The sequence below is a fragment of the Rattus norvegicus genome, chromosome 4, assembly GCF_021556685.1.
Source record: "Rattus norvegicus strain SHRSP/BbbUtx chromosome 4, alternate assembly SHRSP_T2T, whole genome shotgun sequence".
Classification (NCBI taxonomy): Eukaryota; Metazoa; Chordata; class Mammalia; order Rodentia; family Muridae; genus Rattus; species Rattus norvegicus.
This window is the reverse complement of record NC_141537.1, coordinates 73,186,676-73,198,824: the sequence shown is the minus strand read 5'-3', so window position 1 is coordinate 73,198,824 and position 12,149 is coordinate 73,186,676. Positions and strand designations below refer to the sequence as shown.

General features: G+C 41.1%; 1 protein-coding gene across 2 annotated transcripts in view; it reads left to right on the top strand.

The window, feature by feature from the left end:
• The window catches only part of Tpk1 (thiamin pyrophosphokinase 1), a 378,286-nt gene that overhangs the window by 163,428 nt on the left and 202,709 nt on the right, over positions 1–12,149 (top strand).

Genomic DNA, 12,149 nt, shown 5'->3' with positions numbered 1-12,149 from the left:
TTTTGTTGTGGAAATTTAATACATAATACATGTTTGATATATTCAAGATTAATAGTCATACAAACCTATTTTATATTTTTATAATTTATATGATGTAAAATAATATAATTTATCAAAATAGAAAATATATAATAAACCTTTTAAAATGATGAATGAAAACTGTATTGGTAAATTCTGTTACCATCAGATATGCATTAATCAGTACCCTAAACATACATGTTACATATGTATTTAATATGATTATAGTTTACCAAGGCATATCTAATGACTATTGCTATTTATACCCTCATTAGTTATAATACATTTTAACTAATATTTTATTCTTAATGAATGGGTTATATTAATATTTTACTTAACAAATTCCCAGTTAATGTATCTATATTGTCTCATTGTAAACTCTACTGAAATGTCTTTATAAATAGGGTTTTATAAATATGTATAATGGTATACTCCTTGCGTTTCAGAAGTTTTCTACAATATTTAGCTTTTTTAAATAAATACCAATTAGACCTTACTATGATAGCCAGGCTTTTTCACTAGTGTGCAAACCTGCCTCAAATTCTTGACAATCAAAAACTATATAAAAGATAGGGATGATGGAGGTACACAGTAGTGAATGACTGTAGTTATTCATTAAGAAGACAATACAGCACACCTAAAAGCTCTAGAACAAAAAGAAGCAAACACACCCAGGAGGAGTAGAAGGCAGGAAATAATCAAACTCAGAGCTGAAATCAACCAAGTAGAAACAAAAAGGACCATAGAAAGAATCAACAGAACCAAAAGTTGGTTCTTTGAGAAAATCAACAAGATAGATAAACCCTTACCCAGACTAACGAGAGGACACAGAGAGTGCGTCCAAATTAACAAAATCAGAAATGAAAAGGGAGACATAACAACAGATTCAGAGGAAATTCAAAAAATCATCAGATCTTACTATAAAAACCTATATTCAACAAAACTTGAAAATCTTCAGGAAATGGACAATTTCCTAGACAGATACCAGGTACCGAAGTTAAATCAGGAACAGATAAACCAGTTAAACAACCCCATAACTCCTAAGGAAATAGAAGCAGTCATTAAAGGTCTCCCAACCAAAAAGAGCCCAGGTCCAGACGGGTTTAGTGCAGAATTCTATCAAACCGTCATAGAAGACCTCATACCAATATTATCCAAACTATTCCACAAAATTGAAAGAGATGGATCACTACCGAATACCTTCTACGAAGCCACAATTACTCTTATACCTAAACCACACAAAGACACAACAAAGAAAGAGAACTTCAGACCAATTTCCCTTATGAATATCGACGCAAAAATACTCAACAAAATTCTGGCAAACCGAATCCAAGAGCACATCAAAACAATCATCCACCATGATCAAGTAGGCTTCATCCCAGGCATGCAGGGATGGTTTAATATACGGAAAACCATCAACGTGATCCATTATATAAACAAACTGAAAGAACAAAACCACATGATCATTTCATTAGACGCTGAGAAAGCATTTGACAAAATTCAACACCCCTTCATGATAAAAGTCCTGGAAAGAATAGGAATTCAAGGCCCATACCTGAACATAGCAAAAGCCATATACAGCAAACCAGTTGCTAACATTAAACTAAATGGAGAGAAACTTGAAGCAATCCCACTAAAATCAGGGACTAGACAAGGCTGCCCACTCTCTCCCTACTTATTCAATATAGTTCTTGAAGTTCTAGCCAGAGCAATCAGACAACAAAAGGAGGTCAAGGGGATACAGATCGGAAAAGAAGAAGTCAAAATATCACTATTTGCAGATGACATGATAGTATATTTAAGTGATCCCAAAAGTTCCACCAGAGAACTACTAAAGCTGATAAACAACTTCAGCAAAGTGGCTGAGTATAAAATTAACTCAAATAAATCAGTTGCCTTCCTCTATACAAAAGAGAAACAAGCCGAGAAAGAAATTAGGGAAACGACACCCTTCATAATAGACCCAAATAATATAAAGTACCTCGGTGTGACTTTAACAAAGCAAGTAAAAGATCTGTACAATAAGAACTTCAAGACACTGAAGAAGGAAATTGAAGAAGACCTCAGAAGATGGAAAGATCTCCCATGCTCATGGATTGGCAGGATTAATATAGTAAAAATGGCCATTTTGCCAGTATTACAGAGCAATAGTGATAAAAACTGCATGGTATTGGTACAAAGACAGACAGATAGACCAATGGAATAGAATTGAAGACCCAGAAATGAACCCACATACCTATGGTCACTTGATTTTTGACAAAGGAGCCAAAACCATCCAATGGAAAAAAGATAGCATTTTCAGCAAATGGTGCTGGTTCAACTGGAGGGCAACATGTAGAAGAATGCAGATCGATCCATGCTTATCACCCTGTACAAAGCTTAAGTCCAAGTGGATCAAGGACCTCCACATCAAACCAGACACACTCAAACTAATAGAAGAAAAACTAGGGAAGCATCTGGAACACATGGGCACTGGAAAAAATTTCCTGAACAAAACACTAATGGCTTACGCTCTAAGATCAAGAATCGACAAATTCTCATAAAACTGCAAAGCTTCTGTAAGGCAAAGGACACTGTGGTTAGGACAAAACGGCAACCAACAGATTGGGAAAAGGTCTTTACCAATCCTACAACAGATAGAGGCCTTATATCCAAAATATACAAAGAACTCAAGAAGTTAGACCGCAGGGAAACAAATAACCCTATTAAAAAATGGGGTTCAGAGCTAAACAAAGAATTCACAGCTGAGGAATGCCGAATGGCTGAGAAACACCTAAAGAAATGTTCAACATCTTTAGTCATAAGGGAAATGCAAATCAAAACAATCCTGAGATTTCACCTCACACCAGTGAGAATGGCTAAGATCAAAAACTCAGGGGACAGCAGATGCTGGAGAGGATGCGGAGAAAGAGGAACATTCCTCCATTGTTGGTGGGGTTGCAAACTGGTACAACCATTCTGGAAATCAGTCTGGAGGATCCTCAGAAAATTGGACATTGAACTGCATGAGGATCCAGCTATACCTCTCTTGGGCATATACCCAAAAGATGCCCCAACATATAAAAAAGACACGTGCTCCACTATGTTCATTGCAGCCTTATTTATAATAGCCAGAAGCTGGAAAGAACCCAGATGCCCTTCAACAGAGGAATGGATACAGAAAATGTGGTACATCTACACAATGGAATATTACTCAGCTATCAAAAACAAAGGCTTTCTGAGACACCGCCGGAACCTGAAAGAAACAGACTGGATAAACAGTTCTCTGCACCCAAATCCCGTGGGAGGGAGAGCTAAACCTTCAGAGAGGCAGACAAGCCTGGGAAACCAGAAGTGACTGCTCCCTGCACACACATCTCGGACGCCAGAGGAAAAAGCCAAGGACCATCTGGAACCCTGGTGCACTGAAGCTCCCGGAAGGGGCGGCACAGGTCTTCCTGGTTGCTGCCGCTGCAGAGAGCCCGTGGGGAGCACCCCACGAGCGAACCTGAGCCTCGGGACCACAGGTAAGACCAAATTTTCTGCTGCAAGAAAGCTGCCTGGTGAGCTTGGGACACAGGAAAGCAGAATTTCTCTAGGACCGGGCACGTTCTGTGTTTACCGGAAGTCCCACACCCGCGGATCCCGGCCTGCAGCAGCTCTCTGCTCCCAGACCCGGTGAGAGAGAGACCCAACCGCCTGGTCAGGTGGGCACTCCTGAGGCTGCAGAGCGGAAGAGACCACCAAGTCTGCTCACCCCTGCCCACATCCCTGGCCCAAGAGGAAACTGTATAAGGCCTCTGGGCTCCCGTGGGGAAGGGCCCAGGAGCGGCAGGACCCCTGTGCCTGAGACACCTCCGGAACCTGAAAGAAACAGACCCGATAAACAGTTCTCTGCACCCAAATCCCGTGGGAGGGAGAGCTAAACCTTCAGAGAGGCAGACAAGCCTGGGAAACCAGAAGTGACTGCTCCCTGCACACACATCTCGGACGCCAGAGGAAAAAGCCAAAGACCATCTGGAACCCTAGTGCACTGAAGTTCCCGGAAGGGGCGGCACAGGTCTTCCTGGTTGCTGCCGCTGCAGAGAGCCCGTGGGCAGCACCCCACGAGCGAACCTGAGCCTCGGGACCACAGGTAAGACCAAATTTTCTGCTGCAAGAAAGCTGCCTGGTGAACTCAAGACACAGGCCCACAGGAACAGCTGAAGACCTGTAGAGAGGAAAAACTACACGCCCGAAAGCAGAACACTCTGTCCCCATAACTGACTGAAAGAGAGGAAAACAGGTCTACAGCACTCCTGACACACAGGCTTATAGGACAGTCTAGCCACTGTCAGAAATAGCAGAACAAAGTAACACTAGAGATAATCTGATGGCGAGAGGCAAGCGCAGGAACCCAAGCAACAGAAACCAAGACTACATGCCATCATCGGAGCCCAATTCTCCCACCAAAACAAACATGGAATATCCAAACACACCAGAAAAGCAAGATCTAGTTACAAAATCATATTTGATCATGATGCTGGAGGACTTCAAGAAAGACATGAACACACTTAGGGAAGCACAGGAAAACATTAATAAACAAGTAAAAGCCTACAGAGAGGAATCGCAAAAATCCCTGAAAGAATTCCAGGAAAACACAATCAAACAGTTGAAGGAATTAAAAATGGAAATAGAAGCAATCAAGAAAGAACACATGGAAACAACCCTGGATATAGAAAACCAAAAGAAGAGACAAGGAGCTGTAGATACAAGCCTCACCAACAGAATTCAAGAGATGGAAGAGAGAATCTCAGGAGCAGAAGATTCCATAGAAATCATTGACTCAACTGTCAAAGATAATGTAAAGCGGAAAAAGCTACTGGTCCAAAACATACAGGAAATCCAGGACTCAATGAGAAGATCAAACCTAAGGATAATAGGTATAGAAGAGAGTGAAGACTCCCAGCTCAAAGGACCAGTAAATATCTTCAACAAAATCATAGAAGAAAACTTCCCTAACCTAAAAAAAGAGATACCCATAGACATACAAGAAGCCTACAGAACTCCAAATAGATTGGACCAGAAAAGAAACACCTCCCGTCACATAATTGTCAAAACACCAAACGCACAAAATAAAGAAAGAATATTAAAAGCAGTAAGGGAAAAAGGTCAAGTAACATATAAAGGCAGACCTATCAGAATCACACCAGACTTCTCGCCAGAAACTATGAAGGCCAGAAGATCCTGGACTGATGTCATACAGACCCTTAGAGAACACAAATGCCAGCCCAGGTTACTGTATCCAGCAAAACTCTCAATTAACATTGATGGAGAAACCAAGATATTCCATGACAAAACCAAATTTACACAATATCTTTCTACAAATCCAGCACTACAAAGGATAATAAATGGTAAAGCCCAACATAAGGAGGCAAGCTATACCCTAGAAGAAGCAAGAAACTAATCGTCTTGGCAACAAAACAAAGAGAATGAAAGCACACAAACATAACCTCACATCCAAATATGAATATAAAGGGAAGCAATAATCACTATTCCTTAATATCTCTCAATATCAATGGCCTCAACTCCCCAATAAAAAGACATAGATTAACAAACTGGATACGCAATGAGGACCCTGCATTCTGCTGCCTACAGGAAACACACCTCAGAGACAAAGACAGACACTACCTCAGAGTGAAAGGCTGGAAAACAACTTTCCAAGCAAATGGTCAGAAGAAGCAAGCTGGAGTAGCCATTCTAATATCAAATAAAATCAATTTCCAACTAAAAGTCATCAAAAAAGATAAGGAAGGACACTTCATATTCATCAAAGGAAAAATCCACCAAGATGAACTCTCAATCCTAAATATCTATGCCCCAAATACAAGGGCACCTACATACGTAAAAGAAACCTTACTAAAGCTCAAAACACACATTGCACCTCACACAATAATAGTGGGAGACTTCAACACCCCACTCTCATCAATGGACAGATCATGGAAACAGAAATTAAACAGTGATGTCGACAGACTAAGAGAAGTCATGAGCCAAATGGACTAAACGGATATTTATAGAACATTCTATCCTAAAGCAAAAGGATATACCTTCTTCTCAGCTCCTCATGGTACTTTCTCGAAAATTGACCATATAATTGGTCAAAAAACTGGCCTCAACAGGTACAGAAAGATAGAGATAATCCCATGCATGCTATCGGACCACCACGGCCTAAAACTGGTCTTCAATAACAATAAGGGAAGAATGCCCACATATACGTGGAAATTGAACAATGCTCTACTCAGTGATAACCTGCTCAAGGAAGAAATAAAGAAAGAAATTAAAAACTTTTTAGAATTTAATGAAAATGAAGATACAACATACCCAAACTTATGGGACACAATGAAAGCTGTGCTAAGAGGAAAACTCATAGCGCTGAGTGCCTGCAGAAAGAAACAGGAAAGAGCATATGTCAGCAGCTTGACAGCACACCTAAAAGCTCTAGAACAAAAAGAAGCAAATACACCCAGGAGGAGTAGAAGGCAGGAAATAATCAAACTCAGAGCTGAAATCAACCAAGTAGAAACAAAAAGGACCATAGAAAGAATCAACAGAACCAAAAGTTGGTTCTTTGAGAAAATCAACAAGATAGATAAACCCTTAGCCAGACTAACGAGAGGACACAGAGAGTGCGTCCAAATTAACAAAATTAGAAATGAAAAGGGAGACATAACTACAGATTCAGAGGAAATTCAAAAAATCATCAGATCTTACTATGAAAACCTATATTCAACAAAATTTGAAAATCTTCAGGAAATGGACAATTTCCTAGACAGATACCAGGTATCGAAGTTAAATCAGGAACAGATAAACCAGTTAAACAACCCCATAACTCCTAAGGAAATAGAAGCAGTCATTAAAGGTCTCCCAACCAAAAAGAGCCCAGGTCCAGACGGGTTTAGTGCAGAATTCTATCAAACCTTCATAGAAGACCTCATACCAATATTATCCAAACTATTCCACAAAATTGAAACAGATGGAGCCCTACCGAATTCCTTCTACGAAGCCACAATTACTCTTATACCTAAACCACACAAAGACACAACAAAGAAAGAGAACTTCAGACCAATTTCCCTTATGAATATCGACGCAAAACTACTCAATAAAATTCTGGCAAACCGAATTCAAGAGCACATCAAAACAATCATCCACCATGATCAAGTAGGCTTCATCCCAGGCATGCAGGGATGGTTTAATATACGGAAAACCATCAACGTGATCCATTATATAAACAAACTGAAAGAACAAAACCACATGATCATTTCATTAGATGCTGAGAAAGCATTTGACAAAATTCAACACCCCTTCATGATAAAAGTCCTGGAAAGAATAGGAATTCAAGGCCCATACCTAAACATAGTAAAAGCCATATACAGCAAACCAGTTGCTAACATTAAACTAAATGGAGAGAAACTCGAAGCAATCCCACTAAAATCAGGGACTAGACAAGGCTGCCCACTCTCTCCCTACTTATTCAATATAGTTCTTGAAGTTCTAGCCAGAGCAATCAGACAACAAAAGGAGATCAAGGGGATACAGCTCGGAAAAGAAGAAGTCAAAATATCACTATTTGCAGATGACATGATAGTATATTTAAGTGATCCCAAAAGTTCCACCAGAGAACTACTAAAGCTGATAAACAACTTCAGCAAAGTGGCTGGGTATAAAATTAACTCAAATAAATCAGTTGCCTTCCTCTATACAAAAGAGAAACAAGCCGAGAAAGAAATTAGGGAAACGACACCCTTCATAATAGACCCAAATAATATAAAGTACCTCGGTGTGACTTTAACCAAGCAAGTAAAAGATCTGTACAATAAGAACTTCAAGACACTGAGGAAAGAAATTGAAGGAGACCTCAGAAGATGGAAAGATCTCCCATGCTCATGGATTGGCAGGATTAATATAGTAAAAATGGCCATTTTACCAAAAGCAATCTACAGATTCAATGCAATCCCCATCAAAATTCCAATCCAATTCTTCAAAGAGTTAGACAGAACAATTTGCAAATTCATCTGGAATAACAAAAAACCCAGGATAGCTAAAGCTATCCTCAACAATAAAAGGACTTCAGGGGGAATCACTATCCCTGAACTCAAGCAGTATTACAGAGCAATAGTGATAAAAACTGCATGGTATTGGTACAAAGACAGACAGATAGACCAATGGAATAGAATTGAAGACCCAGAAATGAACCCACACACCTATGGTCACTTGATTTTTGACAAAGGAGCCAAAACCATCCAATGGAAAAAAGATAGCATTTTCAGCAAATGGTGCTGGTTCAACTGGAGGGCAACATGTAGAAGAATGCAGATCGATCCATGCTTATCACCCTGTACAAAGCTTAAGTCCAAGTGGATCAAGGACCTCCACATCAAACCAGACACACTCAAACTAATAGAAGAAAAACTAGGGAAGCATCTGGAACACATGGGCACTGGAAAAAATTTCCTGAACAAAACACCAATGGCTTATGCTCTAAGATCAAGAATCGACAAATGGGATCTCATAAAACTGCAAAGCTTCTGTAAGGCAAAGGACACGGTGGTTAGGACAAAACGGCAACCAACAGATTGGGAAAAGATCTTTACCAATCCTACAACAGATAGAGGCCTTATATCCAAAATATACAAAGAACTCAAGAAGTTAGACCGCAGGGAAACAAATAACCCTATTAAAAAATGGGGTTCAGAGCTAAACAAAGAATTCACAGCTGAGGAATGCCGAATGGCTGAGAAACACCTAAAGAAATGTTCAACATCTTTAGTCATAAGGGAAATGCAAATCAAAACAACCCTGAGATTTCACCTCACACCAGTGAGAATGGCTAAGATCAAAAACTCAGGTGACAGCAGATGCTGGCGAGGATGTGGAGAAAGAGGAACACTCCTCCATTGTTGGTGGGATTGCAGACTGGTAAAACCATTCTGGAAATCAGTCTGGAGGTTCCTCAGAAAATTGGACATTGAACTGCCTGAGGATCCAGCTATACCTCTCTTGGGCATATACCCAAAAGATGCCTCAACATATAAAAGAGACACGTGCTCCACTATGTTCATCGCAGCCTTATTTATAATAGCCAGAAAATGGAAAGAACCGAGATGCCCTTCAATAGAGGAATGGATACAGAAAATGTGGTACATCTACACAATGGAATATTACTCAGCTATCAAAAACAACGAGTCTATGAAATTCGTAGGCAAATGGTTGGAACTGGAAAATATCATCCTGAGTGAGCTAACCCAATCACAGAAAGACATACATAGTATGCACTCATTGATAAGTGGCTATTAGCCCAAATGCTTGAATTACCCTAGATCCCTAGAACAAACGAAACTCAAGACGGATGATCAAAATGTGAATGCTTCACTCCTTCTTTAAATGAGGAAAAAGAATACCCTTGGCTGGGAAGGGAGAGGCAAAGATTAAAACAGAGACTGAAGGAACACCCATTCAGAGCCTGCCCCACAGGTGGCCCATACATATACAGCCACCCAATTGGACAAGATGGATGAAGCAAAGAAGTGCAGACCGACAGGAGCCGGATGTAGATCGCTCCTGAGAGACACAGCCAGAATACAGCAAATACAGAGGCGAATGCCAGCAGCAAACCACTGAGCTGAGAATAGGTCCCCCGTTGAAGGAATCAGAGAAAGAACTGGAAGAGCTTGAAGGGGCTCGAGACCCCAAAAGTACAACAATGTCAAGCAACCAGAGCTTCCAGGGACTAAGCCACTACCTAAAGACTATATATGGACTGACCCTGGACTCTGACCCCATAGGTAGCAATGAATATCCTAGTAAGAGCACCAGTGGAAGGGGAAGCCCTGGGTCCTGCTAAGACTGAACCCCCAGTGAACTAGACTATGGGGGGAGGGCGGCAATGGGGGGAGGGTTGGGAGGGGAACACCCATAAGGAAGGGGAGGGGGGAGGGGGATTTGCCCGGAAACCGGGAAAGGGAATAACTCTTGAAATGTATATAAGAAATACTCAAGTTGATAAAAAAAAAAAAAAAAAAAAAAACAACGGCTTTATGAAATTCGTAGGCAAATGGTTGGAACTGGAAAACATCATCCTGAGTGAGCTAACCCAATCACAGAAAGACATACATGGTATGCACTCATTGATAAGTGGCTATTAGCCCAAATGCTTGAATTACCCTAGATGCCTAGAACAAATGAAACTCAAGACGGATGATCAAAACGTGAATGCTTCACTCCTTCTTTAAAAGGGGAACAAGAATACCCTTGGCAGGGAAGAGAGAGGCAAAGATTAAAACAGAGACTGAAGGAACACCCATTCAGAGCCTGCCCCACATGTGGCCCATACATATACAGCCACCCAATTAGACAAGATGGATGAAGCAAAGAAGTGCAGACTGACAGGAGCCGGATGTAGATCGCTCCTGAGAGACACAGCCAGAATACAGCAAATACAGAGGCGAATACCAGCAGCATACCACTGAACTGAGAATAGAACCCCCATTGAAGGAATCAGAGAAAGAACTGGAAGAGCTTGAAGGGGCTCGAGACCCCATATGTACAACAATGCCAAGCAACCAGAGCTTCCAGGGACTAAGCCACTAACTAAAGACTATACATGGACTGACCCTGGACTCTGACCTCATAGGTAGCCATGAATATCCTAGTAAGAGCACCAGTGGAAGGGGAAGCCCTGGGTCCTGCTAAGACTGAACCCCCAGTGAACTAGACTGTTGGGGGGAGGGCGGCAATGGGGGGAGGGTTGGGAGGGGAACACCCATAAGGAAGGGGAGGGGGGAGGAGGATGTTTGCCCGGATACCGGGAAAGGGAATAACACTTTAAATGTATATAAGAAATACTCAAGTTAATAAAAAAAAAAAGAAGACAATACAGAGATTTAAAGAAGTTGTAGTATTAGTAATTCTACCAACAGCGTCATTGTAAATTGGTACAGTCAAATCACACATATTTCTTTTTAAAGTAATTTCAGTGACTTTGATCATAAAGTAAATTCCTTTTAAGTCTGTGGGAGAGGTAACATACTATTTAAATTCACAGGAAAGATGGGATTAATACCTTCAGGCAAGAAATGGCTACTAAAATAGGGAAAGACAACTAGAGAGATGGGCTCAGTAGTTAAGAGCACTGTCTGCTTGCCCAGAGGAGCCAGTTTAATGTGTAGCACATGGCAGCTCACCGTGATCTACAACTCCAGTCCCAGGGTGCCCTTGTACAAGCAAACATTTGGATAAACATTCATACTCGTAAAATAAAAATAAATACTCCCCCCGAAAGATTAAAGAAACAAATCAGTCTTCTGGGACAAGGCCACTGATAGTATCATATCTGCCCCAGTTCCAGATCTCTCTCTCTCTCTCTCTCTCTCTCTCTCTCTCTCTCTCTCTCTCTCTCTCTCTCTCTCTGTGTGTGTGTGTGTGTGTGTGTGTGTGTTTGTGTGTGTGTGTGTGTGTGTTTGTGTGTGTGCATGCATATTTAAAGAAAGAAAAGGATAGAATAGGGGAAGACCCAGCTAGATGTAGGGGTGGTATGGAGTGGAAATTATGTAAAAACAGTACTCATGTAAAATTCTCAGACAACAGCAACAATTTAGGACAGAAATGCAAGAAGGAAGATAAGGGAAGGGAAAGAAAGGGAAAGGAAGTTAGTAATGGCATGAGTGAACCAAGACTGTTGTGAATGCAAATTCTGGGATTGGCTGGAATGCAGATTTGTGCAAGTCCCATCTGCCCACCAGCTGATCAGACCTTCTTTCAGCAATGAAGACCAGTCCCAAGTCAGTGTTTGATATTCATGCTCAATTACTTCAGCATTGGCATGTTCCTGTTCATTCCCCCACAGCCTCACTTCTCATTAACTCCATACCTCAGCCTCGTTGGAAAGGAGCTCCTGCCTTGCTTACAATGCAGAGTTGTGCTAATGCACAGGTATTAATCATATTTTCAGCAACAGAGCAAACAGAGGGAGAAGCAGGGAGCAGCATACTCAAAAGCAAGCTGAACCCATGGTCAGAACGGACTTACCTCCCTGTCTCTTTATGCTGATGGCTTGCCAAAATCAGAAATGTCAGGGAAATGAGGGAAGTAAACTCCCATGTAACTACTGTATGCTT